The 26,146-nt window shown below is 44.0% G+C and overlaps 1 long non-coding RNA gene across 2 annotated transcripts in view; it reads right to left on the bottom strand.

Moving 5' to 3' along the window:
* Positions 1–19,703: 19,703 nt before the first annotated feature.
* The window catches only part of LOC136012553 (uncharacterized), a 28,244-nt gene continuing 21,801 nt past the window's right edge, over positions 19,704–26,146 (bottom strand). Inside the window, exons 1-3 of one of the 2 annotated variants that reach the window (XR_010611808.1) lie at positions 25,813–25,924; positions 24,741–24,825; positions 19,704–20,236 (exon numbers count right to left, since the gene is read on the bottom strand). This is a non-coding gene — a long non-coding RNA (uncharacterized LOC136012553). Of the gene's footprint in view, positions 20,237–24,740; positions 24,826–25,812; positions 25,925–26,146 lie in introns of those variants that run through there. The other variant, XR_010611807.1, reaches the window with a different exon arrangement.

Genomic DNA, 26,146 nt, shown 5'->3' with positions numbered 1-26,146 from the left:
GGCCTGCAGCTGCTCTCATGGTACAAGCTATCCACACTGTGTGACAGACATCGCACATCGTGTGATGTATCCCTCTTTCCAACACATGTATATATGGTGACTGATTTACACATGAGCACAAATACCCTGTTCCTGATAGGTTTCCACACAAACTCAGTAATAAACATCCACGCACACCACTGAACGACTAATTTACCTCTCAGGTATTCCTAGCCACAACCCATGCATGCACAGGCAAACGGATGCAGATCAGTAGTAGGCATAGGAATACCTGCTTACCAGACTACTATGGTGAATGACCAGAAATCACAGCCTCATTGATGAAGGTCTGCCTAACTCTTAGGAACTCAGCCTTTTTCTTTAAAGTTCAGCTTCTTCACCAACTTGGTGTTCTTCTTTGTCTGCAAAAGCTCTTTCCATCGCTCTTTCCCTCTGAAACTCTCTTCAGAGAATAATAACACAGCTGAACTAGTAGGCTAGCACATAGCTGTCTGATGGCCTTCCCTTCACACCTGCCACTTGTCCACGTGAACAAATGCACGTGTAGCTGCCAGTTGTAGCGCAATCCAAAAAAAGCTTAGAAGGGAAATGAAAGGGAGAAAAACTTCAGGGGTAAATCCCTCTCTGGGTGCCAGGCAGCTAAAATCAACAGCATAAGAGGGCTGAACTTGGCACAGCGTGGTGTTGTGACGAACTAAACAATTAATTAACAAATATCTCCCCAGCAGATCTCTTCTTGCAGCAGAGTCTGCGAGGAACACACAGATCCATGTAAGAGCTCTATCGCCACCATTACATGCTGGAGAATAGCATCTAATTAATTATAACGATGGCAAAGATTAGATCCAAATTCCTCTACACAGTGTGTACACAGCCCAAACAGACAAAATAAATCAGAGCACCATACTCTAATCCAGCCGTTTCAGAGGATTAAATAGGTGCATTCTAATCACTGGCTTAAAGCAACCCCGCTTAGTATGCGCTGAGCTGCCCTTGTACGCGACCATGTCTAAGGGATCCCGGGAAAGGTATCTCACTTCAAATGGAAAACGTAACTCAGGCCTTGCCTGCCTGTCATCACTTACAACTTCCTGGCTTGCTTTCCCTCCTCAGATTTTAACCTACGCGTCCCAGGCAAATTCCAGGGGTAATAATTCATCTCCCTGTAAGCCTCTCCTGCAGTGTCAGCTGGGGAAGACACTAGTTTTCATTGCTCTACTAACATGCTGCTGTGTTCTGTTGCTTAACAGTCTAGAGGCAGCAGCATTGCAGACAGAAGGAGGGAAAGATCATCCATGCCCCACTCCCCCAAGACATTTTATTCAGAGGAAGGTGCTTTCTTTCTCTTAATTTTGCATATAGGATCTATATGAGAAGATTGGGGTTACACTGCTCATAAAGTAGGTCTGCTCTCTGTCCATCGAGAATGATTTCCAAATTCCTGTGAAAAAAGTTGCTTCCCAGAATGCAAAAATAAAATACTAAAGAAACACATCTTTCCATGCAATGAGAGTAAAAATCATTAATTGTGTCACCATCATTGGCTTAGCTCCACCCCGGGGGTGGCTGAGACTGAATGAATCCCATTGCACCTACAGTGAAACTGAGCTCTTGTGTTAGCTAAGAATAGAACTGGGTGGTCCAACCCATGCAAAACACCACAATTTGCTGGAGTGAAAAGCTTAATTAATACATATCTCTAAAGGAACACCTTAAAAAAAACAGAACTGGAAATACAGCCATTTTTCCACTTCTCCGATCCAAACAACGTTCTTTTGACATTCCTTGAAACTGAACACTTCATTTTGGGAATGCACTCTTCAGCTCAGTGTATTTCAGACAAGCAGACCAGTCCACAAGAGAGATGTATGTACAACACATCCAAACTACAACTCCCATGAGGTACCACAGCCCCATGGGCAGGTGCTGCTTAATGTCAGATAAATGTACAGCAAAATGCTTTGATTCGCTTCAGCAAGTACAGACGTTCGAAGCAATCCAAGTCAAAACATTCTGTTCAGAGTCTAACATTATAAAGCTGTCAAATGGTGCTTTATTTATGATAGTAAAGAAAGTCATGTTTTCCCTTGGAAAATAATTTCCATAGGAAATCTCATGCCTGGGGGAGTTCTGGAAGCTAAAATCCTTGGTAAATGTTCCTCTTGTCTTTCACAGAGGGTACATCTTCACTGCAACTGAATGCAGGGTAAACTGCAGGAAGCTTGGGCATACATGAGCTAGCTTGGTCTCACACGCTGCTGGTATGACTAGCAGTAAAGTTACAAGAGGTCTGTATGAGTTCACCCGAGAAGATGTGTAAATAAACTGCTAGCCCACACTAGCATTCATGAAGTTCACCACTACTTTCATTTAGTTAGGGTGGTTATTTCTATTCGTGTCTCCAATGTGGACTTGTCATCCACAGGCTGGCTCTGTATCTGATCAAGAGCAAGGCACAGCACCTAGACACATCCCAGATGGGTGAAATGAGATCTTCCAGAGGAATTTTCCTAAGAAGATGGCCTTAAAGTAAAGATAGCAGGGTACTAACATAGGGTGAAAAGAGAGCATGGATCCTTAGGGCTCAGTAACTCACCTGGAGAATTCCATTCATCCAGGAAAAAAAAGGGAAAAAGAAACTAAATCCACACATCCACATGTTCTTGCATCTCTGCCCCTCTTTTTCTGTCTTTCTAAGAGAGAAGGTATAATATATCCTTCATCATTTCATCACAGCCTCGTGCTTGAACCAGTCAATACCTTTTATTGTCACTTATTATCACAAAAGCTGCAACGCTCTCTGATCCATCTTGGAAGGAGCAAGGTCCTGTTCCACCTGCTATTGTACAAGCAGAGAAGAAAAAGACAGTCTTTGCCCAAATTCAAATCTGAATATAAGGCAAGAGAGTGGTTGGCTAGAGACAGGTGGGGAAGAAGGAGGCAATGAGACCATGCATGTCACAGTAACAAACAGACCTCTATACACTGAGTGCTTGACAGTTGTGCTTTTGGTTTGGGGTGGGTTATTTTGGTTTCTTTGAGAGGGACAAGGAATATGTGTTACAATAAAGACGGATTTGAGGGCAGAACACAGAGGTGCCTTTGCAGATACTAGTAGTAAGCAGAAAGAAGCCCTTCTGCAGACCTGGTAAGTGTGTGGCTGGTGCGAACACAAAGAATAGACCAGGGAACAGAGTTGATCTGCTGTGGCTGGGCAGGGAGGCTGTAACGGGCCAATGAATCAAAAGCAAGCTCGTTGTGTTAGAGAGAGGCTGAGGAAAGCTGGACAGAGGGTTGTCAAAGACGAGCAGCAGAGGGTAGACTTTGCACAGCGTCCTGAAAAGTCTTCATCAATGTCCAAGCAAAACGTGCCATAACAGCCAGGGGAAGAGAGGCTTAGCTCTGAGCTGAGGCCCTGGCTTAGAGATGCTGTGCTTGAGAAAGGATCTGCAGCTGCAGAGGTTGAAATGTGTGTGTGGGTAGTGTTACATTTTGCCCTTCGACCATTGTGCTGGGCCTGGCCACTCACAAATACTAGCTGGAAACAAGGAGAGTAAGGCTGAGCATTCAGAAGACCCCTGATTGCAGACCTGGGTTTCAAGGGTGCTGATGTGTGAATCAAGCCAAAACCTGTGTCGTAGAGGATTGTATTCTGAAATCTAAAAAGCATTTTAAACAGCAGCTTTCTCAGAGCTTTCTCCTGAAGTGAACAGAGAAGCATTTTTCTGTCTCCTTTTCCGTTCTTTACCTTTTCCTCTAATTTCTTTTCCTTTGTGAGGAAACACTGAAACCAGAAGGATCTCCCAGACACCAGACCTGACCAAGCGTGGGGCAGAATCTGCTCATTCCAATTATCTGCCAGCCTAATCATAAAAACATCACGGTGCACGCTCCATATGTCATTTTTATTGAATTCATTCAGGAGTTTCTCGATTAATCTTTTATTATTCCTTTCCAAATCCCAAGGTTCCCATAACAGGAGCTGATCGGCTAAAGCAGTTCTTGCAGAGAAGAGGAAATGGTGAGAATTATCTTGGCTCTCACATTCTTCTGTCCCGTTACCTGTATTCCCTATGGCCTCCTCTTCTAGTGCCTCCTGCCTGAAGAAGATCCTCAATGCCTCTTAGCCCCCTGGTGCTTATCCCTCCAGGCAGGAGAGCCTAACCCACCCCAAGGACAGAGCCTAGGTACAATCTTCACAGCACTCCATCTGAAGGAGGAGAAATGAACACTTTCACACTGAATAACCCCAGACATGACAGGTCCGCTCTCGACACCTCTGTGGAGACATCCAGCACAGACCACTAGCATCTTGGTAGTTGTACTAAACTTAGCATCAACGGCATCAGGTAGATCCAATCGAAGGAAGAAGCAGGATTCCTTTTCAACCTAATGTCTCCCTCTTGCTTCCCCTTCTCTAAGAAACATGGATCTTCCGCTGACCTAGCAACAGCATCCCTACTCACGATTCTTTAAGCCATCTCTGCTTATGTTATCAGTTCCTGTGCTGCCACATGCATCACAGACACTATAACGCTCTTGCTTCATCTATACCAGCTCAATAAAAAAGGCAATAAATGAGCTTTCCATCCCACATCTGGGATACATCCCCCCTCTACAATTCTCTATAACCAGGCAGAATGAGACCTGAAGGTACTGAGAGCTTCCTCAGGCAGTAGTGTTGCTAGTGAAAAAAATACTACTGAGAGAATAGTAGCTAACTGTTATCTCTGGGGTGGGGTATTCCTGTCCCAGTATCTTGTTTGGCATCTTCATCACCACCTCATTAAAGCTTCAGTTCATTAATTAAATATTTAATACATTAAATGAGATTCCTTTTGTACGGAGGAGCTGAGATCTTGTTGCTGGTGAGCATGATGCTCTGCTATCCTCCTGGGATGCTCCAATTTGCCATACTAATTGCATAGAGGCTCTTCAAAAAGCCCTGTGCTGAATCTTCAGCTGCTGAGCAAATTGCACACTCCATCTCAACAGGAAAGGAGCTTGGGATGGAGAAGACACAGGGCAGCAGCTCAGTCCTCTCCCTGGGCCCTGGCAGTCACAGGAACTCACTCATATGACAGGACACTGCACAAAGCAAAAACCCCAAGACTACAAGTAACCTTCAGTCCTCATCTACACTGATGATGCAGCAGTCCCCAGCCTTGCTAAATCTGGGACAAGCCTTGCTAATTTGGGCTGTTAGGTGGGAACCAGTTAAAAGCCTTCTATTAACATTTTAAAACATCCCACAACTGTACCAGAGATTTCTGCTCCCTTGGTTATATATTGCAGTTGTGCTCACAGTTGGATCAATGCAATAAAGATGGACAGAAGCCTCTGGTAGGTGCAGAGGTGCAGAAAGCAGAGGCTGAAAGAAAGGAAAGGGTGCAGGAATCTCCCAAAGCAGATGGGCTGCTGGTGGTACTGAAACTTGGACCGGCTGTAAAACCATACTGCTGGCCTACTCTGCCCTCATCTACACTTTCTTGTCCCCAGCCTGCTGTTTGCTTCCACCTCTGTCATTGTGGTGAGAAATCAACTATTCACGTGGCTGAGCTGTGATAAAAAGGGTTGACATTGCTGGCAAGAGAGGGCAGAAAAGCTAATTATTTTTGTAAACCTTTGTCCAGCCCCTTCCCCTGCCTCTTTCACACACACCCATCCCTGATCATACCTATACAGAAAAATTAACAGCCTTCCTTCTATTGATATCCACATAAAGCTAAGGAACTAAACTCCCTGAGGAAACTACAATGTCTTAATCATGTAGTTTACCTCATAGGAGGCCTGTTTCTTAGGCTGAAGGAGAGACACATCATTACCCTACCACTGAGAACATCATCATGTTATAGATCTGTTTGAAATCCAGTAGCTAAACTGCGAAGTCTATGGGCAGTAGAGATTGGGATCCCTGATTTCCAGTATCAGAAGCATGGCTTTTGTAAGATAAATAAATCCTTTACGAATAGGTGGCACAGGGAATTGGAAGTGGCTTGGCTTTCAATGGGAAAAGATGATGTCTACGTGTGAGAGATTTTTAAGCAGCACATGTGGCTTGGACAATTAGGTAACAAAGCTTAAAAAGAGTTTAAAAGGGTTATTGAGCTTAAGTTTTGAGGTGGTAGGGCTTCCCAGGGAGGTGAAAATGTAGATGGGTGAAGGCTTTATTCTGGGAAAGTAAAGGGAGAGGAGGAGGGATGGCAGAGAGAACACAAACTACAGTAGTGGGCTGAAGTACTGAACTGATAAAGAAACAATCAGGAGTCATCAGGTTGTGTCTGGTTAGGAGACTCTTTAAAGAATCAAATCAGGCTGCTAAACAGGGCCAGCAAAGCCCTATTTTACACAGTGACAGCAGGATCTTCCTCCTAGTGATGACCTGCAGCCTCAGAGTAGGTTTGTCTTGGCTACAAGGCACTTGCCCCAGATTGCTTTTGCTGCACTTGCTCTTCAGCTGCTTTTCCAAACTGTGTTCCCCTCAGCTTGAGTGGAAGAGGCCCCCACGTCACATCCTCCCCCTCTTTCTTTTCCCATTGCCCAGGGAGAACAAGGTAATGGAAGAAGCATACCACAAGACATAAGTCACTGAGCAGGTCTCTGTAGGTCACCCAAAGGGACTGACTACTGAGAAATCAGATTCTTAGTGCACAGGGAGGGGAGAGGACACCCACATTGGAGTAGGCAAATCTTGCTGGCTTCTTTTTGCCCTGACACATTTTTCATTACTTTTTTATTCCTCCTTTTAGTGCTATGTTAAGAAAAGGAAGCTCTATAAAACTAAAAAAAAAACCTAAGAGATGGGTAGAATATCAAAAACTGCTGAAGCATTTGGGGGAAAATGGAATTAATTGTCCTTTGGGATGGGGAAGCCACCAGCTGGAATAACTATCTGAGACATCCTCTTCCCAGGAGTGGGATGTAAAGGGGGTGCTGGCTTCTTCTTTCTGGACACCAGAGTGGACACAGACTGCCCAAGCATGGAGCAGCACACAGAAACCACCATGATGGATACAACAGGTGAAGAAATTAATTCTCAGCTAGTGAAATACTTCCATGAGGTTAGGTACATCTTGGTGCTTAATAAATAAGATTTAGTACACTGACAGGGGACAACACTTCAAGAGCTGTTTGGCCATGAGTAAGGACCATCAGCTACAGATGTAGGAAGCAAATCACGTAGACAGCACACGCCTCGTCCAAGATCATGTTGCAGATCAGTGATGAAATCAGAGATCCAATCAGCCCAAGTCCGCTGATATACAATCTCCTGCTCTGCTCAGGAGATCTACTCCACTGCTCACTAAATCCAAGTACCACATATGAGCAACTGTATTGAAGTCAGTGTGGTTACTCTGTCGTGTTTTGTAGAACTGTAGAGTTGAAAGGACAGAAGGTCTTCCTCAGCCCCTAAACCATGCTGGAGAGGAAAAAGGCCTATTGGGAGGGCTAGGTCAGGCTGAAGAAAAGTTTGCTCGTATGAAACTTAGTAGATGGTAATATGAGTCCATAAGTCTTCACTATCCTCCATTTGGCCCCTTCTATAACACTGAATTCGCCTGAAACCATGCACACTTGAAAAATCTCAGTGATGTCCAGGCAAGCTCTATCTTTCTCCAGCAAACCTCAGAGAACATCATCTCCCATGGCAGTCAAAGATCGATGTGCTCCACAGAGAAAATTTTGCCATTACTTATTCCAGAATGAACAGTTCTGATGTTGCAGATCTTTCTCAAATAAAACCCCTGGTATAGTACAGTATAAACACCTGATCGCATGTAAGTCTAATCCATGTCTGTTGGCTGTAAATTGCAAGGTGACCTGTAGCGGACATTGGAACAAAGTCTGAATGCCCAGGATCACAGAACGAGATGAGTGTGAAAGCAGTGTCAAAATATCCCATTACATGAAAATGAATATATATCCAGATTTCTGTTTGTGAAAGCTGCTATGACATGTATTGTCCAAAAACATGCTTTACTTGGGAAGGGGCTGAGAGATTGCCAAAATATATGTATTTTCCCTTGCTAGCTCTAAAACAAATAAATAAATAAAGCCGACAGTTGTTACCGCTTTGGATTGACATATTCTATTTGCCTGGGTCTTATATTTTTCATGCCCTTGCTGCTGATACTGCTGCTGTGCACTAAAGCTATAATAAGTTAGGTAAATCCCAAACTACTCTTAAACAAACACAAGCTCTGGGTTACGAACATTTCCTTCCCAGACTTTTGGGGGCAGGGAAGCAGGATGGTTGTCTTCTTTGTTCCAGCTCTTCTTTCCTATAATACTGAGTTGTTTTGAAAGACACCTATCATCTGCGTTTTATACTCTGAATCACAATTCCACCTCTCCCCCACCAGAAGGTTCTTCGTTTTAAGGCTAATTTCTCACAAAGAACAGGAGGCAAAGTTTTCCCAAGGTATTACCCAGTGAAGTGCTACCAGTGGAGAATTTTGTCATACAGGACTTGAAGCCCATTAGATACCCAGCTCAAAGCCCTGGCTGGGGTGAAAACCTATGCGGTTAGTGCCTGTGCTGCAGTGAGAGCCATGATACTTTCCCATCAACAGCCCACACTCAAGCAATTTATTGTGTTTGGATGCAATTGCTGGCAATGACTTAACTGCCAGCATGGACACGACAAATCACTTTCAGCATCATGTCAGCTCTCTGTGATTAAACTGTGGATCTTAGAAGGCCCAGCCTCATGGGATCTGTATATAAGAACAGGCACAGATAGCTGTGAGTGTTGCCAGGGCCGCATCCAGGTGTGAAATGGATAGTTCTGCACAGACACACAACTATTGCTGTACCCCATGACTTGGAGCATGATGTCAGGGAAAGCTAATGAGGGGGAACAGACCTGTCTGAGCTCTCTCCTTCAGTGTGCATGTGAAATGCATGCCTGAATGTTACATAGGGAGATGCCATCTGTTTAGTCTAGGTCAAGGATATGCTACCCTTTGATTAGGGTAATTCTAAGTAAGGAAACTGAGGGAGGTGGAGGCTAAAGCCAGAAGTAGGGAGCTAAGAAGGGAATGAATTCTCATTCCTGTGGGTCTGCTCCAGGTGGGATCAGGTGGAAAGATAGGGAGCTGAAGTGAGGACGGAGACAGGGGCTCCGGGGACCCTACCCAAAGAGTGGTAATAAGGAAGGGTAGGAAACTCCTGCCAAGCATGGACCAGGACTATGCCACAAGAAGAAAGATTAACTAACAGCTAAGGAACTGACTGTAACAGCAACAGCCAGTTCAATCAAACCGCTTCCAACACACAGTAACACCATTTATCAGGTCCTTATAGGCTACCCAAAACCACAGTACCTAAAAGCTTTCCACAGATGGTGGCAGATCATTACTGTTAGCCCTGTGCTTGTTTGGCCAATGTACTATCCACAGTACATTAGCCATCCAACTGTACAGATGCCTAAAGAAAAGGCAGAGCTCTATGAAACAGCTAGAAAACACACTCTGCAACAGAAGACTGGTTTAAACAAGCCTGGCCTTCCCTTTTGTGTCCATAAACACCTGCTGTGGTGGTTCTGCATGTCTCCATGTAGCATCTTGCAAATTCAGAGCAGAATATGTTTTGTAAATGAACAGAAGCTGTAAATTAATGAAAGACTAAGCAAAGATGGTGGAAGTACCCAAGAGTGATCTTCCCTTCTTCCTTACATAGAAAAGATGCAGGCTAAAGGCAAACAGGGTAATTCTCATCTCAGTTACACAGCACCACTGAAAAGGCAGTCCACAGTCTTTCAGAAGGCATTGATATGATTGCGATCAAAACCTGGCCAAAGGCTGCTAAAAGTGAAACTAAATTCCTTAACTATCTCAAATCTCAAAGGATGGCTGCAGTAAGAGCACAACCATAGTCTCAGGTAGAGGGAGCAGGACTACCCACATCCCTGAACCAAATCTACCTTTAGCAGTAGCTCTAACTGTGCATGAAGCTGAGCAGCACAAATACTTCACAGCATTTACCCAGGGTGTTTTTTTGCCCCTTCATCTAAAAATAGCAAACCCCACACACTCCTCTGGATTTAATTTTCATTGCATATAATATGGGTATTTACCCCAAGGTCTACAAACGAGGGAGGGACAGCCTTTGCACAGTAGAAGGTCTGTGACTTACTACTGAGTTATCATTCTGGTGACTGAAGGTGTAAGACAGACCAGATGTCTACTGGGTTTACTTGAAAATGCTGCTATCTGCAGGGCCTGCAGAGCTGCCTGTTACCAAACGCAGGGAAAGGTGCCACCTCCTCATACCTGCCAGGGAAATTGCTTGCATGATCATTCCCTAAGCCATGGCAGTTGAAACAATGCAGATTAGAGCTGAGCGGGATCATTTTGATGGGCACTTCTTTGGCAGACCACTCACACTAACATCTGTGTGGCATAGGAGGCTGTAAAGGGTAGGCAACCTCTTCCACTGCTCCAGCTGAATTCAGAAAGGGACATGCACTCTGAATCAGACTAGGACTAATCTCCTTTTTATAAATAAGAATCAGAAGCTTCTTTTTGGCATAATCCCTTCACCTTTGTAGCTACTTTTCTGTCTCACTGGACACACTGCTGCCAGTTTTCAGAGGAATGGTGATGCACTCCTGCAATGAAAGGGGAGGCTTGCAGGAGAAGCCTCCAGGTTGTCTGACCCAGTGCTGAAAGGTAGCTACAGAGGCAAATCCCACACTATCTCTCCTGCAGAGTCTAGGGGGTTCAATTTGATTGCTTAAACACAGACATCTAGAGCCATGGGACGATACCCACATGATCTCAAACTAGAAGGGCACAGGTATCCTATGGTCTTTGGTAATCTGCAGAAGTCTCAGATACCCTAGAGCATCTTCAGTGGGAAGAGTCAGCTAAATTTAGATAACTAAACTAAGATATTAGCTCAGCAATAGATTCTTCTTTCTGACAGTGGCTGTGGCAAACATCAGCCAGAGGCAAAAGTTGCCAAGCCACAATTCAACAAATACATTTAAAGTCTTATATGAAACAATATGGGCACCTGAGGAATGTGGGCCTGCATCTGAGAGACCAAAAGATGCAGTTAGACACATTCAGTATTTAGGAGCCAGCACACAGGATCCTAACTGCCGCTGAAATCAACACCAAGGCAATTTGCAGCATCCTGTTAGATACCTTCAGTGCCTTTCAAAAGTCCAGCTCCCTACACTAAATACCAACATAGATCTCCAAGTGGGAGCAGAGTCCACAGTCCCCAGACAGCACAAATGCAGTTAGGCAGAAGGTACAAGAGCACACAACTACATCCTCTGCAGCTAGAGCTAAAGGTTGTGAAATACATGTGGCTAGGCAAGCTGGGCAAGGACAGAGATACAGCTTTGCTACCAATAGAATACAATCAGTCCTGATGATTGCTTTCTGTGAGTGCAATGAGGAAAAAATAATTCAACTCTTGATGAAATAACATGTAACTTTTGAAATAACATATAAGTCACCATGTAACATTTTTTTCCCCATAGTAGTGGGGCTTCGAGTTTAAATCCAATTCCTACAAAAGAAAAATCAACCCTAATTTCATTTCTCCTCTCTTCCCAACTTATTCATTCCCTCTCCCAAACCACAATGACTTACATATGCCTTCTTCATGTTGTTGACTACACTTACCCAGTCAGAGGCAGGGAAGGAAGAGGGCAATGCCGTGCGAATAAATCTGACCAATAGTCTTTTGTCACTGCAATACCCAATAACAAACACACTTAGGAAACCTGGTTAGTGAGGAATCCACAGGCTGCAATTTGCTCATAAGCAGCACTCATTGAATAAGTTAGCAAATACATATGTAAAATTAAAGTTTGTTGAAGCTGCATCGATCAGACAGGTAGCTCTTAAAAGTCAGTTTGTCTCTCCCACATTAGTCAAACAAGAGGCTAGATAGACAAGCAGATAGGCTGACAAACGGAGAGATAGAATTGTTCCTGCAAAGCTGCAGGTTGCATTTGCAGAGAGGCAGTTCGTGTGGAATCAATAAACCAATTTCTGGAAGCTGGAGTGCTGCTAGTAATTAGAAAAAGGCCTCTGCAGCCACCCCATGCTCAGCTGTGAGATCTCCCTTCATGGGTTTCAATGAGAGCGAAATTGAGTGACTTCAATAATTTCATGCCGGGTTATGGGAGGGAGGTGAGGAAGGGTGAGTTCCCAACCATCTAATAGGTCTCTAACAGCTCGATAATTGGCCCATCCTGTGGGTGATTAAGGATGAAAATAACTAATTTCCGTTCATCTTACAGACTAATCAGATCACCTCACCCCTATCATTTTCTCCTCTATTTAAAGACACAATCTCTTTCTTTCTGGCATCAAAGGCTTGCAGGATGCAATCATTTAAGTTAGAAAAGTAGCTGGTTTAGGCCAGGCTGGAGTTAGTGCATTAAAGACACCAGCTCTTCAATTGCTTGCTCTGTAATAAACCTTTTTGCTTCTGGTTTCTGCTGCAGAGCTCCAGCCCTGCATGCAGCATGCGAATCCTGCTACACGAACCAAGTGCTGTGTGCTGGAAAGGGGGAGCAATAGGCTAAGACCTGAACCAAACTCTGGACGTAGCAGTGCTTGGGCACCCTCCCCAGCCTTCGCTTCCTAGCCAATTCCTTATGCATTCAGCAGTCCATCTGTCAAACCCCATGTCGCTCCAGTTTAAAGATAAGGAGGACACATGGGACAACATCAAATGCTTTGCACAAGTCCAAGTGGATGAAGTCAGTTGCTCTTCCCTTATGCACGAACACTGCCACCCTGTCATAGCAGGCCACCACCAAATGCCCTTAGTGAAGCCAGCATGGAACCAGCTTTCTTCTTCAGTAAGAAAGAAGCAAGCAAGATTTTTCCTGAGGTAGAAAAAGATATAAGCAGCTTAATGGAAAGAAGAAAAAGCTGGTTGGCAGAGCCCCCTTGTATTGCGCTTGCCATTCTGGCTACCAAGCACGCTCTTCTAAACGTCTGCAAAGAGCAGAATATGGTTCATACAGAAAACTCAATCACAACTGCTTCAATCCCATGAGTCTCTGCCAGGACAACAGAGATCAAGACGATGGAATCGAGACTGGGACCTCATGGGTGGCCCCTGCACTGCTGTTCCTTTGCATTGAGCAATTAAGCAGTATTCACAGACGGAGAACTCCAGCAGCGGAGTTGAATTGGGTCAGCTCACTAGCATAATCCTGATTATTTGCAAAGAATGCCAGTGTCAAGCCCTATTTCCCTGAATGTAGCAGCAACCATAATGAACAACAGTTTTCTCTCTCATTATTTTCAGGTCTGTTTTTCCAGTTAGTTTGGTATCCAACACATCTTACTTACCTGCTTGCTTTCAGTGCCACATTCACAACTGTTTCCCTCCCTTCATTTTTATCCCTGTTTTGCTGTTATTACCCTAGAGACCTCTTGGCCCCCATAACTTTTGCCTCATGCCTTAAGCTGTAGCCTTTTCTTCACCTGTAGAGAGGACAGAAGCATCCTGCCTGAAAGGAAAGATCAAAGTCACAGCCACTGACTTTCATCATGTCTCTGCCAAGAAGGATGGCACTGTTGTAGCTGCTCTATGGGACTTCTCTTTCAGGCACATCCTTCATTGCCTTTCCTATGGAACTAAAAAGTCATCCTCTCCCCAGAAGAAAGCCGCCAATGCACGCTTAGCACTACACACACTCATTCACAAGAGATGAACAAGGCTGTAGGTATGACAAGCCAAAACTTCTTACCGCTCATTCTGCTCTCATCAAAAACACATCTCTCTTCAGGACATAACAATCCCATAGCAGAAGCAGCTGCTAGTATTCCCTATCATCACTGCTTCCCTGTTTCTCACCAGAGGTATCCCATCTCCAACCACCAGACACAGCCTGCCAGCTCATTTTCTGTGTGCTGCTCTACAAGGCTAGAATTTCCAGTCAGGAGCGGGCCCGGTAGCTAATGGCAAACGTGCCCATGCAAGGACATCTCCTGCTATCTTGAACTTCAGCCTGGGCTCCTGTGTGTTTACTAACACCCTCAGACAGCCCATCAACAAAGATGATGGAACACCAGTCATTTGCAAGGCAAGGACTGAAGGCTGAGTCAGCCTCACCAAGGCTTTGAAGCCCATTACAGTATGCAAGAACATTTATGGGTGCCCTCTGGGCAATTGTTTCAGAGGTTCAGGGAACCATAGCCAAGCGGCTGTGGAGCTGTCACAGACTGAATGAGTGAGGTTTTAAGCTTCTGAGCTGAAATGCGTAGCAAAAGTACACCGCAAAACTATGGCTCAGAGAAAGGTGAACCCTCCTGCCCCTTTCAAGGGCTCCCACTTCTCCCTAGCAGGAGAAAGGGCACTAGTGTTAACTGTTTCACTGCTGGTTGATAAAAGAAGAAAGTAAAAGCACCATACTGAGAACTACAGTAGGGATTTCATACGGCACCTCAGTGTGGTGTTTGCAGCTCATAGGCTAAGCTTGGAAAAACATTCCCTCTTTCATTCCTTTTTCATCTATTCTGCCTGCAGTGTAAGTGATCTGGGATCCTCTGAAATAACCAAAGTGTTAATTCACCCTTTGACAAACTAAGGCAAACAGAACAAATTCTTAACAACAAATATTTTACTCAATGAAATGCAAGTATTTTTCTCCCCTCTATCCCAGCTTGTGGAACATTCCTGTGCAAATAGCAATTTCCTTACATCTCTATGCTACTGAAATTGATGTGAGAAATACCCATATTTTAGCACATATTTTGATGGTGGAGTGACCCCAGATATTCAGTTTGAGATTGCAGTGCTTAGCCCCAGTTGGTAACTTCCTGCTTATCCACTGGAAGAGCTTATAAGCATTTCCAGTGTGAAAACCTCCTTATGGGGTTTTTCAACTAAATTCTCTTGATTGCAAGCTCTTTCACAAGTCCTCAAGTTAAGTGTGCTAACAATTCACTTCTTTGTATCAGTAATACCTAAAACCGCTTCCCAGTGGGCACAGTGAGAAGAGGAGGGTATGGAGGAAGGGGTGGAAACCAGGCACCCAATGATTCCATTCACTGAAAGAGGAGTTTACACCTTTTTGAACACATTTACACATTCTTCTTAATGATTTGCCAAGCTCCAGGGTGGACTCAGCAGCAAGATCAGAAGTGCAGAGAGTCCAATGTACTTTCAAGTATCTCACACAGCTCAAGGCTTCCATTAAGCACACATTTGAGCATGTGCGTTATTCCTAATACCCAGACAGCTATTTCCAGCTTTTCCAGGAAATCCTGTTGTAAGACTCTCTAAAGAGGCACATGCTTATGTGCATGGCTGAATAAAGAAAGAGTGCTTAGCTGAGGTTTTCATTAGTAACATATGCATGTGTACACTCACACACACATGCAGGATGCATGGCTTTTACCTGTTCTGGTACACTTTGCCTCCAGCACAACGCGCCGTATTCACTCACAGGATTGATCTGCCCTTAAAACCACTTCTCTCACATTTCTAAATCTCTTAGCGTAAAACCTGTTATTCTCTTGACATTAGGCTATTCAACACCTGTCACTTCCCCCCCCTTAGCAAAAAAATTGACTTCCGAGTGACATTATATGATAAGCAGTTATATACTGAGACTTCTAACCAGATGGAGCCCTTCCATCACTGCAGACAACACAGAGCACATGGGATAAATGTTTGCCGTCGCATAGTCCCTCTGCTCACAGCCTCGCAGAAGAAGCTGCTCCTTGTGTTGCAAAGCCCTGCTGTTTGAACCTGCTCTGCAGCTCTGAGAAAGACTTTCTACATGGACATCAGCAGTGATAGAAAGGCTTGTGCTCTCTAGGGCATATTCACAGCCAGATTCAAGCCCTCTGGTTTTTTCCCCTATTTATCCCATTTTATCAATTTACATTTCAGCCATTAATACTGGACAAAAGTCTGGCCCGGTAGCTTTTGGGGCTAGGGAAAGACCCCACACATTGTTCCAAACCTGTAAATGAATCCATGGTGCATCTCACCCTGAAAAGACCCTCACATCTTTCCAAACAAAGGATCATTCAACACAAAACATGCCTCCAGACTGCAAAGCAGTACAGAACCATGGTACAAGTGAGCTTGGACTGATAATGAAACAGAGTCAATACTTCACTGAAAGCAAACAGCAAACTGCAGAGGAAGACTGGGTATGGCCGAGACATTAGGACTCAATACCTAGTTTTATGGTTAGTAGGTCCAAGAGGGTGTCACTCATACTTTGCAGACGGTTGTAGGCACTTCCATCATCAGTGTCCTTGCCCTGCTGTGCCAGTACAGAGCACTTCTGGTCAGCACTCACCTATTACCCCAAAGCTCCCATTTTGTGTTTTCATGGGAGTTGCAGGATGCCTCAGAGGTCAATAATAATCAGTAATGTTATTATTGTAATAGCACTCAAATAGGGAAAAGAAGCTCATACTTTTAGCATCTTAGAGTTTTCTGGGTTGTAAAACCAGGCCACCCAGCCAGCAGTTTGTCATGGAGCTTAGTTCAGCCATAAAATGCTAATCAGCCTGAACAGTCACGTCCCCCCTGTGCCATATCTTTTTATGAGCACATTAACATGGTCGTTAGGAAGAGGGGACTCATATGGACACAAACACGTTCTGCAATCATTTATTCCCCCCTCAAACTCCATCCCCAGTGACTCTAACTCATTTGCAAGAAGCAGTTTTCCTTCCCCTCCACTGAGGTGGTTTCTGGTTTCCAGAAGCCCAGACCACCAAGCTGTCATGTCACCATATTGCACCATTTTCCTCCTGTGACAGATGTCACAGGAGAAGGTAGAGCCACCTCCTCCATCAGAGAGAGCACTCATGCTCTCTGGGGTCTTTGTGAGGAGTCGCATCACATGGATCACTAGATGCAGCTATCTTTTGCTTAGCGAAGATTTGATAAAAGTCACCTTTCTCCTTCAAACACTAAAACCGATCCCTCTGTATGTGATATAAAGATAGAGCTGGGAATAAAGTTCAGTAATTCAGATATAGAGATACAGGTCACTGCCACTCAAGCTAAGATAGAGCTAAAGACAATTTTAGGAGCAGATAGGCAATCTCTAGAGGGCACCTTCATACACACAGGCCACGTAGTGTGGAGTAAAAGAGAGGAAATAACTGACAGCAAAGAGCACAAGGATACTGGTCTTGTGGGTACAGCCCCCTGACTGGCAAGGGAGACAATGACCCCCACCTCTGCAGCACTGCAAACAGACAGAGACTGTCACTGAATCCTGCTTGCTTAGTCCCCTTCTTAGAGTCAGCTGCATCCACTTGGCTGAAACAAGAATAGGGCAGTAGTCACTTTTAGTGCAAACGAATCATTTTTTCCCTAATTCTTTCTTTTCCCCCCATCGGTGAATTGTCCCCTCCTTCCATCTCCTATTCACTCTCTATCTCACTGTATGCAAACCACAATCCCCCTTTTCTTCTATCTGCTTTATTTTCCTGAACACTCATTAACTACTCACAAAGGACTGTGCCTGGCAGATCGGAGCTGCAATTATCTCCTGGTTCTGACCCGTGTGCGGCGGTCAGAGATTAGCATCAGCAATAATAACAGAGTGTGAGATGCAGGCAGCTGTGTGTTGGGGATTTGACAAGTGTCCAGGCTGCTGGAGCCAATGTGAGGGGAAGGGAATCCACACAGGGGGCTGTGTCCTCAGGAAAGTGGATGTGGACACTCCAGTTTTGTCAGGGGGTAATTCCAACACACCCCTCATGCCTGCTGAGTGAGCAGCATGTTCTCCAGTATCCCAGTCCTAAATCCTGCCTCTGCTCCCGTACATTTTGATGCGCCCGTGGACCTAAGGCAAGCAGATCATTCCAGCTACAGTTACCCTCTTGACTTCAGACTTGACACTTCCCTTTTTCTATTTGCAAAGTGCAAAAACCACTGAGAAAATATATCACCGACTCACTCACATTAGCAAGGCAATACCTCCTAAACCTATAAAATAAACAGTCCTGCCTTTTCCCACCCCCAGGAAATGATAGAGAAAATATTAGACTGACTTTACTGACCTCTGAAGTGCCTCCCCCTGAGGATTCCCATGCACCTTCCATCCTTTCTGTCTACCCACTCATCTGTTTAAGGACTGCCTCCCATCTCCGCCGTCTCAGGGCACCATACTGCAATTAAGATTCCACAGCAGGATTCAGTGTGGGTCTCCTTCTCATTTCTCTTAGGTTTTTAGCAGCTTCTTTCTCTAAATTAAGTGGGGTTTTGTATATGGGTTTATGATTTCTTGCTTTCAGCTACTGCAAGCAGGTTCTGACTCTTGCCTCAAACAGACAAGTCCTCTAATAACGCTTGGAAAAATAGTCGATCTTTGGCTAAGTCTTATCTCCTCTATCCATCAGCTCTATTAGGGCTGTCTCTATGTCACATCCTTGGCTGAACCTTCATCGCAAGTAGTCCAGGGTGTCAAAACTTTTCAGGGAATGTCAGAATTGGCTTGTCACTTAACACTTTCTGGACACTGGGAGTTCCACCATGACCCACCCCGCCTCCCCCCCGCCACCAGTGAGGAGTCTGTGGACAGGATTCTTAAGTTCAGGGATATATGAGTTCAGGATAAAACCTCATCTGTTCATCTAGTTAGGAATATCATTATAAGCTTAGCTGGTAAGCAGCAAAACCTAATAGATTCAGGTACAGCTATTAAGAAAATGGCTATGGACTTTGCTCATCCTCATTTCTAGTTAAGATCCTCAATCCGTTCCTGACCTCATTGGAAATACCCAGTCTTCTGGAAAACAGGGACACAATTCCCATCAAAGCAAACTCTTTCAAGAGAAGACTTCAAATTCATCCTGCTTCTCAGGGGTTGGAACTAGATAACCTTAAGGTCTTTTCCAACCCTAACCATTCTATGATTCTATGATACTATGATCTCAAAAATAACACAGGAATAGACCCTATCAGGGCATTTATCAGTGCTCCCTGACTCTGATATCTGTTGACACCTGGACATTTGGAAATGTAGAGATTCTGAAAAGCAAGCAAAAAATAAAAAGCTAACTGAAACCTTATACTGCAGCTGATTAACCTTGTTCATCCTAAAAACATCCCTGTATTTCACAGTTACATCTGAAAAATGTCACAAAGAAAATGCTCAGAAACAATTGCTTGAGCTGTTGTTAAATGTTTGGGGTTCGAGTGGCCTCACACCCACTTTTGTGAGCTGCTTTAATTATAAAAATAGGTTTTATTTTTTATTGGTACAAGAACATTCAGTAATCAGCTTTAGCTTTCTGTAGGCAAGTAGGTACCAGGAGCTGCTACCTGCTGGCTGCCCCTAAGGAAGAAACCATACTGTGAGTTAGATGACCAATTATAACCACAAACCAAGTGAAGACAAAGAGCTAAGCAGTGGAAGTGGGGAATAAAAAAGGGGGGTCAAAGTGGCAGCATTCCGCTTTTCTAAGCACAGAATATGAGTTGAAGACTGCCAAGTTTGTAATCAATTCCAATATGCCAGTTTCAAAGGCAAAAGGGGTTCAAGAAGATTTGTAGCACCATCTCCAGCTTTGCCTGGAGGACTTCTATACCAGGCCAACCATAGATCCATTTTATCATGTAAACCATTTTGAGTTACTATAGTGAAATCATTAATTGATCATTTATTGCCCCACTTAGAAATCGGTAAGTTGCCACCTCTGCTCTCATCCTTGTTCAGAAAAGCACAGGATTTTGTCACTGAATGTAGTAGGGAGATAACCCTAGTTCTTCACACATATACAACCTTCTAGCTATATTAAATCCAAGACATGCTGCTACTGCTGAGTGAAAGTCTGCACTCCCATGCATTAGTTATTCCCATTTGGTATGTGAACAGAGGATGCTGTCGATCCAGCAAGAAACTCACTTTGGAAAACTGTTTTTAAAGAAGAGAATATCTGCATGAGGGAGGAGAGATGCGAGGGGAAATAAATCTCCTGGTAATTTTGTTCATTATTTAAAGCAACTGTTATTTTCTCTCTCACTTTTGCTTTCAAATTTGATATCCAAGAAAGAAGATTTCTTTTACCAGGCACCACTGGGGGAAACAGACCGTGCAATCAGAGTTTCAGAGAACACTTCATTCTGGCGTTTCAGGCAGGAGGAAGGTCCAGAGGAGACGGAACAAGCAGCAACGGGGAATCTGAAAAGACTTTGAAATGCAGCTCTGATCTCTGCTGGTTCAAACCTCACATGAGCCACTGCTCCAGGTGCCCGCGTACCTCTTCTAACACTGCCAAATACAGAATGCAAGGAAGGGAAAACAAGGAAGTAACAATGTCTGTTAACGTAAGGGAATTTATCAGAGCTCCTCCTTCCAAACTGCTTTGCAGGCAGCCACTGCAATAAGCATCTGACCAGTGTGCTCAACTCCCCACATCTCTGAAATGGTTGTCTTGTGGTTCACCAGTGTCTGCTCTGCTCAGGTCAGGCTTCACCAAGTTGCAAACACAAACATTAAAGAAGCTACAATGCCTGATTGTATCCATCAGTTTCTTACACAGCCCTGCTCCTCAGAGGACTTCAGGTTTCTTTACTTAAAAAGCATAGTCTGGGCTCAAACATGAACTTAGGACCTCAGTGTCAGCCCTGATGATACTTGGTGCAGTGTCGTAACCGAACTCTGCAGCTGGTCCTGTCTCTCTAATGAACCAAACAGGAGCCTGAATCCAAGCATACTACTTTGTGCATTTATTTCGAGACCAGCAATTAGCCAAGCGTAACACATGTGCTATACAGAAGGCCATCAGATAAATGCAGACTGCATAACGTGGAGTGCCTTTTATGAGACATTTCCCTTTTATAAGGGAAAAAACCAAGTATATAGTGGGATTTCAGGTGGGGAGTACAGCATCAGCTAGCTTCAGGGAAGAACTTTATTAGCGAAGTACTTTTACTGAGCTACTTGGTAACTTTGGATGAGGTAAGAGGAGTCTGGAGGATATGTTAACTTTGTGCATAGGCAGAATGGGCAAGTCTTGTGACTGTTAATAGCGTTGTTAAATCATTTCTCTTAGCGAGTCTGTAATAAAGGATTGCTTCAACTTCCCTCATTTTTTAAGCTGCTTTGAAACTTACAAATGGAAAGTATGAAGTGACAGCATTACATATGTAAAATTAAGTCCCTAAAAAGGTCAAAGTCATCAGTTTAATTTCTGCTAAGCAGATTGAGCAACACTGGGATCTCAGGGTATCTTGATTAGCTGGACCTTACAAGGTTTTTTTCTATTGTCTGCTCTACCTTACTTTGACTGTGTTTTCTCGCTCAAAGGTTTCTGGATGTTTTAAGCTAATTTTGTGGTAGCATAATGTACCAGACTGCCAAATTGCAAGAGAAAGGGATCCTGTGTGTTTAGATCTTAGAGCAATATCAGAAGTAGATTAGACAGCTTCTCTGTTCATTATCCCATCTCTATTTCCCTCACTCCTTTCCTACCTAAAAAAACCCAGCAATTAAGTTGAGAAGGGGCTCACAGAAGGAAGAAAAATTGCAGTCCTTGTGTCTAATTCTGTCCCAGGCCTTTCTGGCTAACTGCCCAACAGGAAGGCTATTTATACCAGCAGATGAAGAGCTCTGCTGTATCTCATCTACCCATCTGATGGGCAACCAAGCTGTCAAATCAGAACCATTTTCAGATGTGGAGCTGAGTCAGAAGCCAAAGGTGAGAAGCATTAGACATCCTTCCATTTTGCATGCATGTAGCCACATGAGCATGAGTTCTGGGTGGAAAAAGGTAATATCCACCAAAGCAACAGTGAACAATGAAAAATGTGAACAAAGCAGCCTCTGTTTTGACCATCAGCTCCCTCTCAAAATCATAGAATTGTGGAATGATTTGGGTTGGAAAAGACCTTAAAGATCGTATACTTTCAACCTTCCTGCCAGGGGAAGGGACACTTTTCACTAGATCAAGTTGCGCAAAGGTTGTCTGAAAGAAGCAGAGATGTTCAGGTTGACAAGCAAATGGGACAACATGCACTTCAGCATGCTGTCACTGTGCCACAAGTATCCCACCCTTAGAGTAGAAAATAAACAGTTAACCAAGCTGTTTTAGTGCGGTACAATTACAATGCCAATAATTTTTCAGAGCATGCTAAACTTAAACCCTTCGAGAAATCTATGGACTCTGTCGCCTTGGAAATCCCAGCTTCATTTGATCAGTACGGGGAGCCCCTGTGTTATTTATCACACAGAAAAACATTGCTCTGCAGGACCATCAATCCAGCCTGAAATTCAGTGTGTTGAAACAAAAGGAAATCTGCATGGTAAAAAACAAAGGAAAACCACAAGCCTTCCAAAGGCAGTTGACACTGGGGAAACAAAGATGCAGTTTTTCTATCTCAAGGCAGGGGAAAGGGTCATCTGTGGTGGGCAAAAAGGGGAGAAATGAATATGTTGGAGAAGTGGTTCTATGAGAAGTATTCAGAGTTAGGTTTTGGAGTAAAATTGAAAAAAACAATTAAGATGAACAAGGCCTAGATATAACCCTTCAGAGGTTTTTAGCCTGTCTCCAAATGCATGGAAACCATTACTGAGAATCAATATATATGTGTTTAGATTTCCTTTCCCTTTCCAGTAGGAGGGCTGGAAATGCACAGGGCTTTCTATTTCAGTGCCAAAATTTATCACAAAACATGTTTTCAACAACCAGTGGGACATATAACCAGTCCAACCTCCTTCACACTCCTAAAGGCACCTAGGTCTTCACCCCTGAGGCCCACAGACCCTCTTTCTTCAAAAATCTATTCCTTCTTGTAGTCCTCAAGAAGTCAGTGTAAAAGTCTTTCTTCTTCAGAAACAAAATGTGGCAAAAATATCCTGATCTGTAAAAAAACCCACAAACCCACACCTAATCACCCAAGGACCACCCAATGAATACCCCAACATTTGTCAGAGAGAAGGAAGAGGAATTGTTTTCTCCCTTTGCCTATCATACTGCTGGCTCCACTATCCTCTGCACAAAGACTTTTCTATCCATGGCTAAAGGAGTTTATATTTCTCTTTCTCAAAGAGGAGGACATAGGAACAGAAGGCCTCCTAACTCTTTTCATCAGGCAGCGTGGCTGAAGAGAACTGCCCTTTGTCAGTAAGAACTACAGCAACACTGCGCAGGGTGGCTAGCAAGAGGAGTTCAGACCTAGACATCTAAACTATGCATGTTTAAGATCTTAGCAGATGAAGCTCCACCTCCATCTCCCATGAGAAATGCTGCCAGCTTGCTTTAGGAACCCAACTTCACTGACACCCAAACTACAACTTTCTTGATACTTCAGCAGCACTGTATCATCACACTATCCTGAGTTTCAGACCAAATGTTTCACCTTCTTCCTCAGAAAACTGTGCTCTTCTATCAGTGGGGAAAAACACCTCTGTCAGCTCTTGGAGAAAAACAAACCAACAGAAGTCAGTACGCATAAGGGTTACTTTGTGTGTCTTTATCCATCATGTAAAGAACTGCACACACAAACACCCACCACAGAACAGACAACTAAAAATTAACAGTAATGAAACGAACAAGATGAATCTTGCAGAAAGATCAAAAATTTCCAATGCATTCATAGAGCCTCATTCAAGAGAAAAGAGAATCAGTGATCTGTGACTCATCTATTCTTGTCTCTTCTCTTGCTGTGACTTACAGCTTGATAATACAGCAGGGTTCTATTTTACTGAACTTCCCTTAAAGGGATCATTTGAGTCAGGAGATGAAACCTGACTTCCCCGCCTCTCTGTGTGGGCAGATGTCTGATACCTGTTGATTACAGAGCCATCAGCTGGATCAGGTTGGGGGTGGTGATTTATTTCAATAGTTCCCGAAGATAGGAAAGAAATGGACATCTCTTACATAAGGTGTTAATTAAAGCCAATTAGAACCTGCCTGACCCATGGTGGTATTAAAACACCTACAGCAGAACCGAACTGTGTCCCTGCAAAACGGAGACATTACATTTCTGCAGCCAACTTATGGGGAGATGAGAGGAGGGAAGGGAAGGCTCCTGCTGCGCAGTTCTTCCATCCTTTGCCTGAACAGATCCAAATGGGTACACCTGAACGGCATAAACCAAGGGAATTCAGCTGTATGGGGACTTCAGCTGTTTCATATTCCATTGTTTGGACAGGGGGGTTCACATGATGAGCATCCCTCTTGTACCACAACACAGAAGTCACTCCCAAATTGAGTCAAAAGACTAAGATTAAATATGCAGATTTGCCTAATGAACATTCATCTATTGCTTATATAATTATCTACTTTTGTAATTATTGATCTAGCCTTCGCAGCTTCATACCTTCCATCCTCCTGAACAGAAGTCCCTTCACGGTGCCTCTGGCTACGTGCTGATCCCTGCCTTTCAGAAGTAGTTGGGCTCCACAAAGTCATGCTTTTGCTAATGCCACACTCAGAGGGGAGACACCAGGCTTTAGCTGCTGCTTTAGCACTGGCCAGAACAGGACACATACTCCAAGCCACATGTCAAAATATGCTTAAATTGAGACCATGAAATGAAGAGATGGGATACTTGTTTTTCAAGGCCCCTACACAGCAGTTTGCAGGAGAAGCAGGACATGAGCTGGGCTCACTTAAACCCTAAGATGACACACAAACTGCACGGCTACGTTTTCCCTCCACTGATTACTTCAGCTGCTACTTGTGTCGCTACTTTTCTAGTTACAGAAAAGGAAAAAACAGTACAAAACAGTACCTGAAAACTTCCATCTGAATAAGATCAAACCAGCTTACTTCTAGGGATTCGTGGGCCCACATTCTTCATTTATCTTCATTTCACACTGTTGTTCATGCCAGATAAGTTGTCTCTGCCAGGAAGCTTTTGGAAAGAGGAATTGTCATGAGAAACACTGCAATTATAGATCTAAACCCACACCAGCTGGGTCAGTGCAGCCATTTCAGAAACTTTTTGTGGTTAGGACCATGTGTTCATATATATGTGTATATATATATGCACACCTCTATTTTCTTGCATGTCTGTTTCTTCTCCTTTTGCTTTGTTAAGCTAAGGGTACCACTCTGCTCACGTTCACAACTGTTTGCTGCCAAACTCTAGATGTTTGCAGCAATTAGAGGTTTGCATCAAGCTGAAAAGAAAAGCTGAGTTCATGGCGTGGGTGCATTTTGGAGCAGTGATCCCTGAACTCCACGCAGGGAGGTCATACAAAGCAGTCCTTAGCAGGCCTGTGAAATTGCACTGATCAGTAACACACACAAATGCAGCGGATAAGGGAAAAACGTAAATGGGGACCTTGGTGAGTTGTAGGAAGGGCTGAGGTTGGCCAGAGCATTGTCAGAGGGCTGGTTTAAGCAACTCTTTCAGCATATTGTTTCACATGCTCCTTTCTAGGGGGCCCAGCTTAAAAACAAACCTGTCTTAAGAAGGTCCAGGTTTGTCTTCACAGGTTGAACAGTATAGTCTGACTCTCAACCTATACCTAGTTTCCCTCCACATAATCCTAATAACAGATGATCTAGAATGGCAGAAAAGGCAGCACAAGGGGCAAGAATTACTTAAAATCCTCACACCTTGTCCATACAAGGTCCATACATGTGCATCCTTGTGCCTTGGGAAGGTACTCCTTTTCATTTGCTGATGTGCCTGCAGCTATACGTGCCTCACCAAGAGGATAAAAAGGGTGTACAAGGAAGAGTGATAGGTGCAGTTTGGAGCAGTTCATAACCTAAGCAGGGGCCAAATGGATTCAAGCAAGGCAAAAGCAAAGGGAGGAGGAAACAGCCCACAGCTGCTCCAGGATGTGTTTGTCCCCCAAAGCACTCCACAGCATCTAATTAGCGAACAAACCTTGGGTTGGTTGTGGTCTGCTGAGTTGGAACATCTCAGGGGCGTTCTTCTGGAGCGTGCTCTTGAGTGTATCCTACCCTTCCACAGCATTGTGCAGGCTCACCGTGCAAAGCCTTCCTAGATCTTATCACGAAATGGAAATTCAGGGATGTAAAAAAACCCACAGTGCTTTCAAAAGAAGCCAGAGCCTGATTTATGGCTTTGTATCCACCCAGTGCTAGCTTGGTTGGGAGATTCAGAGTTCTTGCAAGGAGAAGGCTGTATTGAAACCTCCTGAACTTTTCTGAGCCAGGAAAAGGTCTGGAGGAAAGCCTTACTTTATTTCCCCAGTGCT

This window comes from Lathamus discolor, chromosome 4 (genome assembly GCF_037157495.1).
Source record: "Lathamus discolor isolate bLatDis1 chromosome 4, bLatDis1.hap1, whole genome shotgun sequence".
Classification (NCBI taxonomy): Eukaryota; Metazoa; Chordata; class Aves; order Psittaciformes; family Psittacidae; genus Lathamus; species Lathamus discolor.
This window is presented reverse-complemented; position numbering and strand designations above follow the sequence as displayed.